This window comes from Narcine bancroftii, chromosome 10 (genome assembly GCF_036971445.1).
Source record: "Narcine bancroftii isolate sNarBan1 chromosome 10, sNarBan1.hap1, whole genome shotgun sequence".
Classification (NCBI taxonomy): Eukaryota; Metazoa; Chordata; class Chondrichthyes; order Torpediniformes; family Narcinidae; genus Narcine; species Narcine bancroftii.
This window is the reverse complement of record NC_091478.1, coordinates 94,095,898-94,111,275: the sequence shown is the minus strand read 5'-3', so window position 1 is coordinate 94,111,275 and position 15,378 is coordinate 94,095,898. Positions and strand designations below refer to the sequence as shown.

Here is a 15,378-nt window from a genome sequence, read left to right as displayed (position 1 = left end):
TCAATATTCTTAGCCATTTCAGTTCAGTCCCTTCTCTCTACATGCTGCCACAGATTGGTTGAAAACCTCCTGGGTGAATCTTGCAAACCTCCCTGCCAGAATATTGGTCCCCTTTCATTCAGATGCAACCCATCTCTCTTTTAAATCACCTCTACCCTAAAAATTCCAATTATTTATTAATCTAAAATCCTCCCTACTGCACCAACTGCTCAGCCACATGTTTATGCTCAGTCCTCCTATTCCTACTTTCACTGGCATGAGGCAGATTGCTACCTCAGTGTCCCACTCTTTTACCATCATCCCAAATCTCTATATTCATTTTTTTTTTTAATATACAGGAAATACATATGAACTTACTTTCACAAACTGAAGGAGGAATACTGGACAGTCCTCAGTGCAATCTCAGCTACACTCAACACTGAAAAGAAAAGCAATAATAACCCTTCACCTACCTTTGATGAGGCCCCAGTGTTTCATGCACTCTCCCAAATAACTCTTTTGCCCTATATATACTAGTAGAATCTATTTGGATTCTCCTTTACCTTTTCCGACAGAGCCATCTCATGTCCCCTCTTTGCCCTCCTGGTTTCCGTTCTAATTGAACATCAGAACATAAGAAATTGGAGCACCCGGCCCGACAAGTCTGCTCCATCATTCAATAAGATCATGGCTGATCTGATCATTGACTCATCTCCACCTACCTGCCTTTTCCCCATATCCCTGAATTCTTTTCTTATGTAAAAAATCTATCAAACTGAACCTTAAATATGTTTAATGAAGTAGCCTCAACTGCTTCCCTGGGCAGAGAATTCCAGAGTCACTACTCTCTGGGGAAAAACAGTTTTTCCTCATCTCCGTCCTAAATCTACTCCCCTGAACTCTTATTGTCTACTCCTCAAGGGTCAAATCAACAGATACAACAGCAGTATGAAGAAGTTGGTAGGCCAAACATAACCTTCTATTCCCAAATTCCTCTAAAGGTTAACAAAGGCCAATGGGGGAAAATATATGGGCAAGAGAGGATTTAAGTCACAATGTCACAGGGTGCTCTTGAGGTCCATGCATTTAGACATTGAGTTGTGAAATGAAACAATTAGATTTTGATTAAGATGACATTTCCAGGCAACTAGTTACTTTTTCTCATTTTGACCTTCTGAAATCCCCTGGTATGTTGCAAGAGGACAAAAGCCACACCATGAAACACAGAAGCAACAGAAAGCAGCGGCTTCTGCTTTTATCAAGGGGTGCAGCTGTGTCCACACTTGGGACATCTGTAGAGCAGGAAGTGATTTGTTATCTTTTTGTGGTTTGCAAACCTCAAGTGCTCATCAGTAAATGGACAGATTTTTTAGTCTTCCCACACTTTTAGGCAACCGTGCAGGATTCTCTCATTACAATATTGAAGTGAACTTGGATTTTGTGCTCATGGCTCTCCAGTGGATATGAACAAAATGTTCAGGTTCAGAAGAAATAAACGATATTCACTGAAGCTATGTCTTTGCAAAGATGGATACAAGTGCAAGAAGACAGTTAAAGAAAAAAATCAGATCAAAAAGCAGACCATGGTTTTGGTCAGCTGAGGTTAAATATCAACTCGTCTTCAGACTCTCCAGACTGAATCAGAACAGTTAATATGCAAGAATTAGGTATTTCCTCCATCTTTTATTCCACTTTTAAAACACCTTTGTGTCCAATTAAGAACTTTCTTTGATTTACATCTGTTCTGATCTAGATTAACAATAATGTGGCACAACATATTAAGACACTGATTATTACAGCTTGCCCTGGAATCTCCAATTTTTTCATAATATCTGACCAATTTTGAATGGAAGCAATAAATAGATGAAGCAAAAAAAAAAATCAAGTAACATCAAGATATTTAGATTGTAGTAGGAAAATGGAGAATCACAATGACTTATACAGGAGAAAATTTGAAAGGAGCTTAAACAAAAGGGAATTTTGTTTCAGATTTCATATTTATTGTCAGAGTACATACATGACATCACATACAACCCTGAGATTCCTTTTTCTTGCAGGTGCAGCAGAATTGCCACCAAGTGGTAGTGCAAAAAGTAAACTGCACATAGTGTAAAGAAAGCATGTAAAAAAATAGCGAATGTAAACAAACTGACTGTGCAATACAGAGAGAACAAAAAGAAAAATCAATAAAGTGCACAAGTAAGAGTCATTAAATGAGTCCCTGATTGAGTTTGTCATTGAAGAGTCTGATGGTGGAGGGGTAGTAGCTGTTCCTGAATCTGGTGGTATGAGTCTTGTGGCACCCATACCCCTTTCCTGATGGAAGCAGCGAGAATAGAGCATTTGCTGGGTGGCATGGGTCTTTCATGATTGCTGCTGCCCTCTGTGGCAGTATTCCCTATAGATGTACTCAACAGTGGAGAGGGTTTTGCCTGATGTCCTGAACTGTGTCCACTACCTTTTGGAGGGCTGTACACTCAGGGGTGTTGGTGTTTCCATACCAGCCCATGATGCAGCTGGTCAGCACATTTTCTACAAGACCTCTGCATAAATTTGCCAGGGTATCATGCATTTTTATTTCTATCTTCACATGGAAGGACACAATTAACCTTCCAGAAATCCAGAGGATTGAGAAAGATAGTTCTCTGATAGGGAAGGGGCTGGGGACCTGTAAGGAGGGAGACAGAAGGATGAGGGAAAGAGAGAGACTGGGGAGAAGGTTAACAGAAATTGGAGGTCAATATTGAAGTCATCTAGTTGTAGGCTACTAAGATGGAATACAAGGTTTTGTTACTCTAATTTAAGCAGAATAGATAATGGCCAACCAGTGGATACTGGATATTCCAGAAGAATCTCCATAAGGTCCCATACAAGAGATTATCATTCAAAGCCCAAGAATGGGATTGGAAGCAAGGTGCTGAAAGGGAAAGTTATGGTTTACTGATTGAAAACAGGCTAGGAACAAATAAATTCCAGACTAGGAATAAACAATCACTAGTGGAATATTATGGTGATCAGTGCTGGGCCAAAACTATTTTACAATTATATATTTATAATTTGAATGAGGGAATTAAGTATACTTCTGTGGCGGTGGGAGCAATGGAAGAAACACAGCCACCTCGTTGAGGGTCGTTAATGACAATTTTTATTCAAATTCAGCGCGCCCCTTTAAGGGCAGCATGAGTTCAGTCACCTGGTGCATTGTGACATCTTAATCGCTGCCCAGGGTGCTCGCTGGAATGGATGCTGGAGTCAGAGAGAAATCTCTGATGACGCCATTTCCCCACGGCTGCCCCACCACGTGGCGATACAAGTGGGACCTGTTCGCCATGAGGATGTGCGCCGCCACACTTCCAAGTTTATAGACAACAGAGCTGTGGGGGAAGGCGAGCCTGGAGAAGGATTCAGAGAAGAATTAGATGATTTGGACAGGATGAGGAAGTGGAAAAAACTTGGCAAATGCAGATGTAATGTGGATACAGGAATGATTTGAAACTTAAGGGGGAAATAACAATCAGGCAGATTATCTAAACAGTGGAAAATTGGGAATGGGGAAATGAATGAGACCTGGGGTTCTTGTGCGCAGCCACCACAATGCAAGAGCAGCATGCAATTCAAAAGGTCCAGGATATATTGGGGTTCAAAGCAAGAAGACCCGAGTGAAAGAGCAGGGATGTCTTGCTGTAATTGTACAGGTCTTGGTGAACTGCTCCTTGAGTAATGTTTACAGTTTTAGTCTCCTCATTTGAGGTAGTATCCTCACTATGGAGGGAGATTAGCAAAGTTCATCATGACAGAACTGACATTTGGAGAGAGAATGGGACCATAAGGTTAATATTCACAAGAATCAGAGGGGATCTCCTAAAGATCTGCACAATACAAACAAGGCTGAGACTCCTTGCAAAAAAGATGTTCCTGATAGAGGACAGATTCAGGACCAGGTGTCACAATCTAAAGATAAAGTGTAAACTACCTTAGAGTGATAAGACAAGAAATCAGGAATAAGTAATAAAATCTGAATGATCACCCATGACCACCACACCCATAAGAAAGCAGATTTAAGGGCTGAATGACCAACTCGTGCTCCTATTTTTGACCCCAATTGTAAGAGATAGGATGATTCACAGGATCATTCTCTGCTTCTTGTTATTAATAGTCCTTGGAAACAAATATGCTCAGCTTCATTTCCACCTCAATGGCAAACATACAGACTAAATGAAAAGAGTATGTTTGGAAAGGGTAGAGTGAAGACAGCAAGAATACATGCACACCAGTCTGAAACCATCCATGTGAAAATATGATCATGAACAAGCATCTTTGACACAGGTTTGGACAGTCTTTCTCAAACATGAGAAATTTTAGGAATCATTCATAAACCAACTTTGCAGTTCAAACTCCAACACTTATGTTAAAATAAAGTTTAGCATCCCAGAATGTTTAAACTTAAATCAGACCAAATCAGAGTCCCCAAATTACTCAACCCCTCCTCCACCTCCACTACCCCCACTATTTAAATATATCAAAACTAACAATTCCCTACAACATTAATGGGAACTAACCATTTATCTTTGAACCTGGCCAGCAAGATACTGTTGTATCGGGTGTATCACAGCCAAACGTGACCATGCCCATATTTAATGCCCTACACAGTTCATTGGGTACTGTTCAAAACAAATGGAAACTGATCATCTATTCTTGTCCAGCAACATTCAAATCCATTACTGTTTTATCTGCTCTTTTCCACCATCCTTTTTTTAAACTAATGGGGAGGTAACAATTACAAGTAACTACTGAAGGAACTTCCTAATATCTAATTTACCCAGTCACCATGAAATTTCCCAGCACTTTTGTTACTCTATCATATTACACAGGAAATAATAATGTTCAAACTCAGAGAACACTGTCCACTCACCAGTAAGTACTTGGCTGCAGAGTCCTTTGGTGGGATTATTCCTGGCTCCTTCAATCACATTCCTTAAATTTACTGTGCTGAACTACCAGTGGTCTTGACAGCAAAAAGAGACCTGCAACTCAAGTTGAAATAGATATTACTCCTTGCAGTGAACCAGCTGTTAAACTTGTTCTAACAGGTTTCCCATGAGTAGCTTGTGCCTGGAGGTGACTGTGTTTCTGATCATGTCTACAACTGAGAGAGATGGCGAGTGTGCTCTGGGTAGAGATACACTTTCTGCCACAAGGGAAATAACAGGCCTGTGCCGAATGATAACACTCTGAGACCTAGTAGCAGTTTCCCAGTCAGGAACCATCTGTGACCAAACCCATCACCTCTTCCCTTTCAGCAATTCCGGCATTAGTTTCCCACAACTTCCTTCTCAATGGAAAGTAGGGCTGTGGTCCCTGCCCAGCACCATGTGCAAAGGTGCAGTACAAACTCCAGCCTACCACCAAAAAGCTAGTCCATTAAATAGTGTCAGAACACAAGTCCAAAACAGACACTGGTTTGATTCATTATTTAAATAGAGTATTGAAGGAACAAGAAAAGCAGATTTCAAATACAGGGCAAGAAAGAGCAGATGAAAGGCTCAGGCCCAAAAATCCAATTGCCTTTTCCTTTCCATGGATGTTGTATGACCGACTGAGTTCCTCCAGCCCTTTGGCATGTTGTTGCAGATCTTCAGCAGCTGCCAACTTCTTGCTTAACCACAAGGAATAGGGCAATTTTCTTGACAATCTCCTCAGAAAGTAGAGGCATTGGTGTGCCTTTTTCATGGTTACCTTGACAGGAGAGGGTTTCTGAAATATGGACTCCCAGGAACTTGAAGATCTATTCCTTCCCACAAATGTAGACAGGTACATGATACCTTGGCCACCCTTCCCAAAATTAACAATAAGCTCCTTGGTCTTTTTGATGTTGAGAGCAAGATTGTTGTTCTGGCACCACACAATCATATTTTTGATCTCTGTTCACTGTTCTGATTAATCATTTCTAATTATTCAGCCATCAATGGTGGTGTTATCAGCAAATTTGTAGTTGAGTAGAAGTTGAACTTGACTGCACACACAGTCATGAGTGCACAGGGAACTAATAAGCAGCCTTGGGATATACATATTGACAGTCAGTGGAGGGGGTGATGTTACCAATTCACACAGATTGGGATCTGCCCACGAGGAAGCCAAGGATCAAGTGGCAGAAGGACAAACAAGAGTTCGAGATCTTTTAGTTTAGTCACAAGTTTTACTGGTATGTTGAATGCTATGCAGTAGTTAATAAACAACAACCCAACAGGTATTTCTGTAGTCTTAGTGGATAGAACAGAGTAAAGACCCAGCTAGATGGGTTGAAGTAATTACACATGCAATCCACTAGAAGAATTCAGTTGGTGAAGCAGCAGTGGGAGAGAAAAAAATGGCTGATGTTTTGATTAATGGCTTTGTACAAAAACAATCACTCTTTTTTTCCCCCATTGATGCTTCTTAACCCCGAGTTCCTTCAACTGATTATGTTCAGTTGGGTCCTAGTTCCCTGAGGTGTTGCAGGCAGAAGGATAATTTTTGTAGGTACATAAAATCATTACGACACTGATAAAGTGAATGTTTAGCTGTTTTTTTTTTTAAACCCAGCGTCATTGATTCCACAAAGGGCATGGGTCTAAGGTGAAAAGGGAGAGATTTAAAAGAGACAGGAGGGACAACATTTCATTGAGGACAGTCTGGAGCGAGCTGCCAGAGGAAGCTATAGAAGGAGGTACAATTGCAAAGTTCAAAAGGTTTAGAAGGTTACAAACAAATGGGAATGTCAACTTGGTCGGCATGGACAGGTTGGGCTATATGACTCTAGTTACTGTCCAAGGGTCATTATGCATAAACAGCAAGCTTATTTGTTACTTCTTCCATTGTGTGTAAGCACACACCACTCATCATCACTTAGGAAAGTTAGTAGCCATTTGGGCTAAGTAGCCGTAGAAGTGGTGCAAGCCATAGCAAAAATCAATAATACTGGTTTCCAAGTCTGATGCTTCTACTTCAGAGAACTGAGCACAGTCAATCCAGAACTCCAGAGTTACAGTTCAAGAGGCATAGTTAAACCAAATTGGCCATCTTTACAATGAAACAAAACCAGGAAGAGGCCATTTGGGCAATTAAGCCTACCCCATCATTCAACTTGATCATGGCTATCCTGGTTTCCCTTGGATCTATAGCTCAATAAACAAGTTTTAAAAAAGTCATCAGGTTATTATCAAGTTGCTGTGGTAAATTAGCTTCCATGTTTCCTACATTCCAGCAGTAACTACAGGTATTCCTCATTAACTAGGAGTCACTGGAATTAGCCGAGGCTATGAAAGGAACTTGCAGGTTGTTGCAAGATCTTGCACCTACCAAGAATCTCTAATATGAGGGATTTTTATTTCCAAATATCCCCTCTACCCCAATTTCCTCACTCCCCCGAGAGAGTGCAGCTTTCTTATGGCCAGCTGTTCAGGTTGGAACAAAGTGGATCAGATAAATGTTAATCTGTCTCACTGAAGAGCTCCCCATTCCACATGTAGATTAAAGGGATGTTATTGGAGATGCCTTTATTCCAATTGCATACAACTCATTCATCTGATTCTTTTAACATTGCCCAACCAATAAAGGAATAAACAGCAAGAGAAAAAGAGCTGCTGTGTGAATCAGATAAAACTAATTGCTCCAGGGTTTACGGGTTTAATTATAGATAACCAACAGTTCAGAGAAAAAGGAAGCAAGGTCATCATGCAGCAGAGAGAAGTCATGCTATCAGGGGAAACAAAGATAGGCACTGCTTATGGCCATGCTCTTCAGGAAAGGACCACAAGTCTAAGCAACAGGCTGCCAATTAGTGGCACAACACTTCAAGAAAATTGAGAATTAAGTACCAAGCAAAGTTAGGCCTGATTGCTTTTGAACATATGAATTTTACAAGGGATTGACAATCAGCTTTCCCTCCAAGCTGTGTGCACGTGCCTCAACAGTCGGTGTGCGCGCACAAAAACTATTGCGCTGCGCACAGTCAAGCGCACAGGCGCATGCACAACAGAGGGAACACGGTTGACAATGGTCCAATATGAGCCAAGCCCATTAATGAACTCACTAATTAGGAGACTCATACATAGCACTACTCATTGTCTATCTTTCCCGAGGAAGACTTGAAGAGAGAAGTGGGTAGAACCAGGGAAGGTAGACAGTGAAAAGAGACAAGCGCCTCGGACAAGACGGCACCACTTAAGGATTGGAAGGCACCCATTTAAAACAGATGAATTTCTTTAGCCAGAGGGTGGTGAACCTCTGAAATTTGCTACACAGCCAGCTGTCGAGGACATGTTTTTGGGTGTATTTGAGGCATCAGCATTTGAACAGCCAGTGTATCAAAGGTAATGGGCAGAGAGTGGGGCTGTGTGGGAGAGTGGATCAGCTCATGATGGAATGTGGAGCAGAATCGATGGGCTGAATGGCTTACTTCTGGTCTTCTATCTTATGAACTACAACTTTGGAACATCCAAAATTTAAGCTATTGACAATTAACGTGTTATCTTGCATTTGGGAGTTTGGTTAGTGTCAAGGCAGCTTTGTTCCGTATCTGGCTTGCTTCAAGGAGAAAAAGTTAGAAATATAAACTGTCAATGGGCTTTCATTGTAATTGTTTGTGTTTTAGTTAATAGTAACTATTGGGAGCAAGAACATGTACAGTGGGGTGGTTTGCTAGTCAGATACTTAGCTCTGGCTGCTATGGAAGATGAATAACAAGGAACTGTTCAACATTTCATGCAGAGATTTTTTTTAAAGAAAGAGCTACACCAAACTGACAGGCCCTTCCTTAAAACAGAGGTTAGGGAATTGGTGTAGGTGCTAGTGCGGCTAGAATAATGAAACTAGTCATCAATTTCCAGCAGAGTGGAGCATACACAGCTAGAGACATACAGCACAAAAACAGGCACACCTTGTACTCTTGTCCAGGCCCTTTTGCTTTAGTTCCATTCTCCATATTGGACCCATACCCCTCCACTAACATACCAGCCTCCACCACTTTCTCTGGCAGCTCATCCCATATACCTACCACCCTGAGTGAAGGGCTACCCCTTCATATCCTTCTAAATCCCTCCCCCTCACTTATGCTGCCTAAGACAATATTCTTCTACAGTAGGAAATAGACTGTCACTACTCACCATATTTATGCCGCTCGTGATTTTATAGACCTCATTAAGATCCCTTATATTTCAAGGAAAACAGTCTCTCTTGATATCTCAGCTCCCAATCCTGACAACAACCTCAAACCTTTTCTCCACCCTTTCCAACTTTGTATCCTTCCCATAGCTAGGTGACAAAAACTGCACTCTATATTCCAAGTGTGGTCCCACCAACATCTTTTAAACTTCAACATGACATCTCAATACCTGCATTGAATGCCAATTGAAGGTAAGCATCCCAAACACTTTTCATCACCAGCTAGCTGCAATATTATCTTTAAAGAGCTGTTACTTACACCCCTAGGTCCTTCTGGTCCATAACAGGGTGTTATTTAAATGGTGAAATATTTCAGCCTGCTGTTGTGCCAGAAAACTTGGAAGTGATTCGACATGAATCACAAAAGATTCATTTGCAGGTGCAGCAAGGCAGCAAATGAGAGGTGTCTCTTCACTTCTGGAGGGGTCGAAGTTAAGGGCAGGGAGGTTCATCTGCAACTCTACAGGTTACTGGTGAGGCCACACCAGAAGTGCTGTGCGCTATTCTAGACTTATTTGATAAAGGATGCACCTAATTTGGGGGCAATGCAGAGAACATTCACCACGTTGATTTTGGAAACAAGCTTATGAAGAGAGATCGCATAGCCTGTGACTACACTCTCTGAAGTTCAGGAGGGGGAAAAAGATCTCTTTCATAATTTTATACAAGATTGAAGCAGGAAAGATATTTCCTCTTGCAGATGAGACTAGAACTAGGGTCAAACGGAAGTTCAAAATTCAGGGGTGTAGATCAAAGACAGAGACAAGGATAAACTATTTCGTCCAAAGAGTAGTGAATCTGTGGAATTCTCTGTCCAATGACGCTGCCTTACTAAAAGTAATAAAGTAATTAAGATAAAGATAAATTTTAGAATAATGGAGAATGAAAGGTTATGGGGAACAGGTGGGCAAGTGGGGCCGACTCATTCTTCTATACTTATGTTCTCATTTTCCTCTGATGACCAAGGAATTCTTTTTTTAAATTTAGAGATAAAGCACGATAACAGACCCTTCCAAATGTGCTGCTTAAATCCCCCATGTATATTTTGAAGAGTGAGAGGAAACCAGAACACCCAGAGGAAACCCACAAAGATATGGGGAGAATGTACAAACTTTTTGTAGACAAACCTGGGTCGCTGGTGCTTGAAAAGCATTGCGCTAACGGTGCCTTTTTCCAGGATGCTCTCAATGTCTCTTATAAAAACACAATGCTGGAGAAATTCAGCTGGTCAAACAATGCAGCAAAGATAAAGATACATAACCAACATTTCAGGCTTGAGCCCTTCATCAAGGTACCTTACCATCTCTTACCAATTATTTTACAGATGCATCTTATAACATATCCTGTCCATGTGCATCATATCTTAGTATGAGATTTGCTCTGCCCAAAACAAGAAGAAACTGCAGATAATTGTGACTGCAGCTCAGGCCACTATGCAAACCAGACTCCATCTACACTTACTACTGTGTCAGAAAAATAGCCAACAAAATAAGGACCCATCTCACTCTGATAACTCACTCTTCTCTGACCTCTCATCTGGCAGAAGATACAATGGTTTGAAACCATGATGCACCAGATTTAAGGACAGTTTCTTTGTTGCAATAATCAAATCCTTGAATAGACCTCCAAAATGTAAAAGAATGATCATGTTTTCACAAAACTACCTCATCAAGAACAAGCTTAAGTAGAAATTTACTTGCCTGGTAGCACTGTATTTTGATACAAGTTTCAAGTTCAAATGTATTGTCAGAGTACATACATCACATGCAACCCTGAGATTCTTTATCCTGTGGGCCAGACAAAATTTCTCCTTCTCGGTTGTGAAAACTATACTCAAGAAAAAAAGATACGTATTCAAAAGAGAGAAATGTAAACAAATTGACTGTAAGTGAAAAAAAATTCAGTCAGAAGTAATAGGCAAAGACTCCTTAAATGAGTCTCTGATTGTTGTTGAGGAATCAGATGGTGGAAGGGTAGCAACTGTTTCTGAACCTGCTAGCACAAGTCTTGTACTTCTATACCCAGTGAGAACAGAGCATGTCCAGGGTGATGTGGATTCTTGATGATTGCTGCTGCTCCAATGGTACTGTTCCATATAGATTTTCTTGATGGTGGGGAGAGTTTTGCCTGCGATGTATGGGCTGTGTGCATTATCTTTTTGCAGGGCTTTCTGCTCACAGATATTGCTGCCCCCATACCAGGTCATGATGCAGTAAGTCAGCACACTTTCCACTTAATATCTGTAGAAGTTTGCCAAGGTTTCCCAGATATAAACAATCCATCTCTCTGCTTGTAGCGTGAATCTATTCTGTCAGAATGACTAGCAAGCACAAAATCCAAGACTGAGCTCAGTACACATTGTTCTTTGCTGATAACAACACAGCTTTATCTGCTCCTGGCAGATAAAGCCCAGCGGAGCATTTACCCTCTCCAATCTGCCTTTGCAGTCAATATGTACACAGACTGACAAAAGGCACGTTTCTGATAACATAACTACGGAGCTGTGAATTTATTGTGGAGTCTATTACTCTTTGGCTTGGCTTCGCGGACGAAGATTTATGGAGGGGGTAAAAAGTCCACGTCAGCTGCAGGTTCGTTTGTGGCTGACAAGTCCGATGCGGGACAGGCAGACATGATTGCAGCGGTTGCAAGGGAAAATTGGTTGGTTGGGGTTGGGTGTTGGGTTTTTCCTCCTTTGCCTTTTGTCAGTGAGGTGGGCTCTGCGGTCTTCTTCAAAGGAGGTTGCTGCCCGCCAAACTGTGAGGCGCCAAGATGCACGGTTTGAGGCGTTATCAGCCCACTGGCGGTGGTCAATGTAGCAGGCACCAAGAGATTTATTTAAGCAGTCCTTGTACCTCTTCTTTGGTGCACCTCTGTCTCGGTGGCCAGTGGAGAGCTCGCCCTAGAACACGATCTTGGGAAGGCGATGGTCCTCCATTCTGGAGACGTGACCCATCCAGCGCAGCTGGATCTTCAGCAGCGTGGACTCGATGCTGTCGACCTCTGCCATCTCGAGTACTTCGACGTTAGGGTTACTACTGATACTTCATAAACCCATTCAAGTTAGAGCCTTTCTAACGCCCATCGTTCTTAGCTGATTGTTTACGAAAAACAACGTTGAAAATATTCTGAAAAAAACATCAAGAGCTGGTTGCTGCTTTTTCAATTTCTAGATTTTGAGACCAAAATTTGAGAATGAAATAATGGTTTACTAGAAAAATATTTTAAAAATATCAGAAACATGCTTTTGTCAGTCTGTGTTCATATTTACTACAAAGAAGTGTCAGTAGTAATAAACTCCACAGAATATATTCACAGCTCTGTAGCTGTTATCAGAAACGTGCCTTTGTCAGTCTGTGTTCATATTTACTACAAAGAAGTGCCAGTAGTAATAAACTCCACAGAATATATTCACAGCTCTGTAGCTGTTATCAGAAACGTGCCTTTGTCATTTTTGTGCTCATATTGACTATAAAGGCAGATAAAGTAAATGTAACTTTTCTATTGGAACAGCAAAAGGCCCTTCAACTCATGTCATCTGTGCCAACCCAAAGGCTAATTTAAACTAATGCCATTTACCCAAGCATGGTCTATATCCCTGCTCACGAGATTATCTAACTACCTCTTAAGATTTGCCATTGAATCTGCTTCTATCACTACATCTGGCAACATGTTCCAAGCACCTACAACTCTTCCAAAGAAAAATCTGCCTTTTAAATTTCCTTTACAGTTTTCCCCTCTCACCTAAAATGTATGCCCAGTGGTATTTGACATTTCTATTCTAAGACTGATTATCAAATCCTGATGAATCCCTACTGCACTCCTCTTTTAATGCAGAGTCAAAAACTGCACGCAATACTCCAAATTGAGATGAAGCAAAGTTTTAAACAACTGCAACTTTTATGCTCAATACCCTGAAGAGTCAAATGGCAAATAGGCCTGTTTGAGAATGGGAAAGGGAATTGAAATGTCATGGAACTGGAAGCTCAAGATGGCCACTGCAGAGAGAGCACAAGTGCTATGCAAAATTGTTGCCTTGTCTACGCTTTGTCTCACTGATGTGGAGGAGTTCACACTGAGAGCACCAAATTCAGTAGATGAGGTGTATGTTTCCTGTCCTCTGCAGCACTGAAGCCAAATATTTAACTTACGCAACCTCCAGTTGTGTGAACGGTGAAATTCCAAATTTCAAGTAACCCTCACCCTTGTAATCATTTCCCATTCCAACCAGTCCATCTAGGTTCTCTTTCCCTTGGTTCTCCCTTCCAATTTCCACTATCCCTCCAAACTCAAAATTAATTATCCTCTCCCATCTAGTTCCATCTGCCCATCAACCACACAGCTATCCACCAGATTTTCTCCTACCTTGCCTACCTTATCTAACCCTTGCCACATCTGATTTCATCTACCAACCACATAACACCTTCTAGTCCATCTCACTCCTCCCTCTTACCTCTTTGATATTGATTCTCTACCCTCAGGATTCTAAATGTTGATGCAGGATCTCGACCAAAAACAAATATACCTTCATCTCCAGTTGCTAATTGACCTTGGTTCTTCCAGCAGACTGTTTTTGCTCCAGATCCTCGTGGTCTCCTAAATCTCCAAGTACTTAATGAGTGCAGGGACTGATGTCATTTGGATTTTTTGCAGATTTTACTGCAAGCTCCAAAAAACAAAGGATAATAACTGGATGCTCAGTTTTGGAATTGTACATTGAATGCAAAATTTTGATCAGGTCACCTGACAGAACTTCCAGCATTCAATCCTGGAAGATCTATTATAGGAATCCAATAGAAAAGGCAAACTGCCTCGCTAAACTCACATTCCACTTTGAGCAATCCCTATGCCATAAGTGCTCTCTGATTAGTAAGGGATTGCTTAAGGTAGTATGTGAGTGGGAAGGGAAGGGTGTTAACCACTGCTCCAGACCCAACTGTTACTGAAATATTTTGCCTAAGAAAAATTGTCATTGCCCCATTTCCTTTGGAGCTACGATGTTATAGTAGCTATAGATGCAGAAAAAAGCTTTTGATAGATTAGAATGGGATTTTTTTTATTTAAGGTTTTAAATAAATTTGTCTTTAGTGCAAATTTTATAAGGAAATCTTAAAGCTAAGGTAATAACAAATGGACAGATATCTCAATCTTTTGAATTAACTATAGACCTAGTAGGCAGTCATGTCCTTTATCACCAGCTTTCTTTGCTTTAGCTATACAGCCACTTGCACAAAAAAGTTTGAGATAACCGATAGTTGAAAGGTTTTGAAACAAGTCAGACTGAACATAAAATTAGTTTATTTGCTGATGATGTATTAGTTTATCTAACTCAACCACAACTATCATTATCAAGACTTTATAACAGAATATGGGAAAATTTCAAGGTATAAATAAATTGGAATAAAAGTGAAGTAATGGAATTGGTATGAGGAGATTATTCACAATGTCGACAAGAAGTTCAATTTAAATGGACAAATAAGATTAAATACTTAGATGTATGTATTGATAGTAATTTGAAACATTTATAATTTAAATTGTATTCCAATATTTAAAAAGATAGATGAAGATTTAAAGAGATGGGTAAATTTACCCATTATGTTAATTTGGAGAGTTAATTGTATTAAAATGAATATTTCTCCAAGAATTCAAAACTTATTTCAAACTTTACCTATATCTATACCCCAAAATTTTTTTTCAAGATTTAAATAAACAAGTTAGGAAATTTCTCTGGAAAGGTAAATGGTAAGGAAGTCATTAGAAAAGTTAACTTGGAAATATGAACAAGGTGGACTACAACTTCCCAACTTTAAATTATTATAAGACAGCACAATTAAGATTTTTAGTCTCTCTGTTTGTAAAACCTAAACCATCTTGGGTGGATGTTGAATAAGATAGGAGAAATTATACCAGAGGAGTATATTTATAAATGGGAGCCAAAGTCTATAACAACAGATAAAGATGCTCCAAAATTAAAACATTTGCTTAATATTTGGACTGAAGTTAATATAGAAATTGATTGAAATCTTCTTTCTTTAAAAAGCTATTAATTAACCCTTTTAGTAATTTTTTTCAAAAGATAACTTTATGGAACAATAAAGGAATTTCAAAATTGGGAGATTGTTATAAGGATAGTTTGATGTCTTTTTATCAATTAAAAATTAAATATGATATTCCTCATAATACATTATTTTGTTATTT

General features: G+C 40.1%; 1 protein-coding gene across 12 annotated transcripts in view; it reads right to left on the bottom strand.

Moving 5' to 3' along the window:
* cbfa2t3 (CBFA2/RUNX1 partner transcriptional co-repressor 3) overlaps window positions 1-15,378 on the bottom strand; it is a 108,455-nt gene that overhangs the window by 65,828 nt on the left and 27,249 nt on the right. For 9 of the 12 annotated variants that reach the window (XM_069901939.1, XM_069901938.1, XM_069901936.1 and 6 more), the window contains exon 2: window positions 4,892-5,003. The exons of 1 other annotated variant lie outside the window; for it this stretch is intronic. The gene's annotated coding sequence lies outside the window, so the exon portion shown is untranslated. Of the gene's footprint in view, window positions 1-4,891; window positions 5,179-10,307; window positions 10,395-15,378 lie in introns of those variants that run through there. 2 more of the 12 variants (XM_069901940.1, XM_069901937.1) reach the window with 2 other exon arrangements.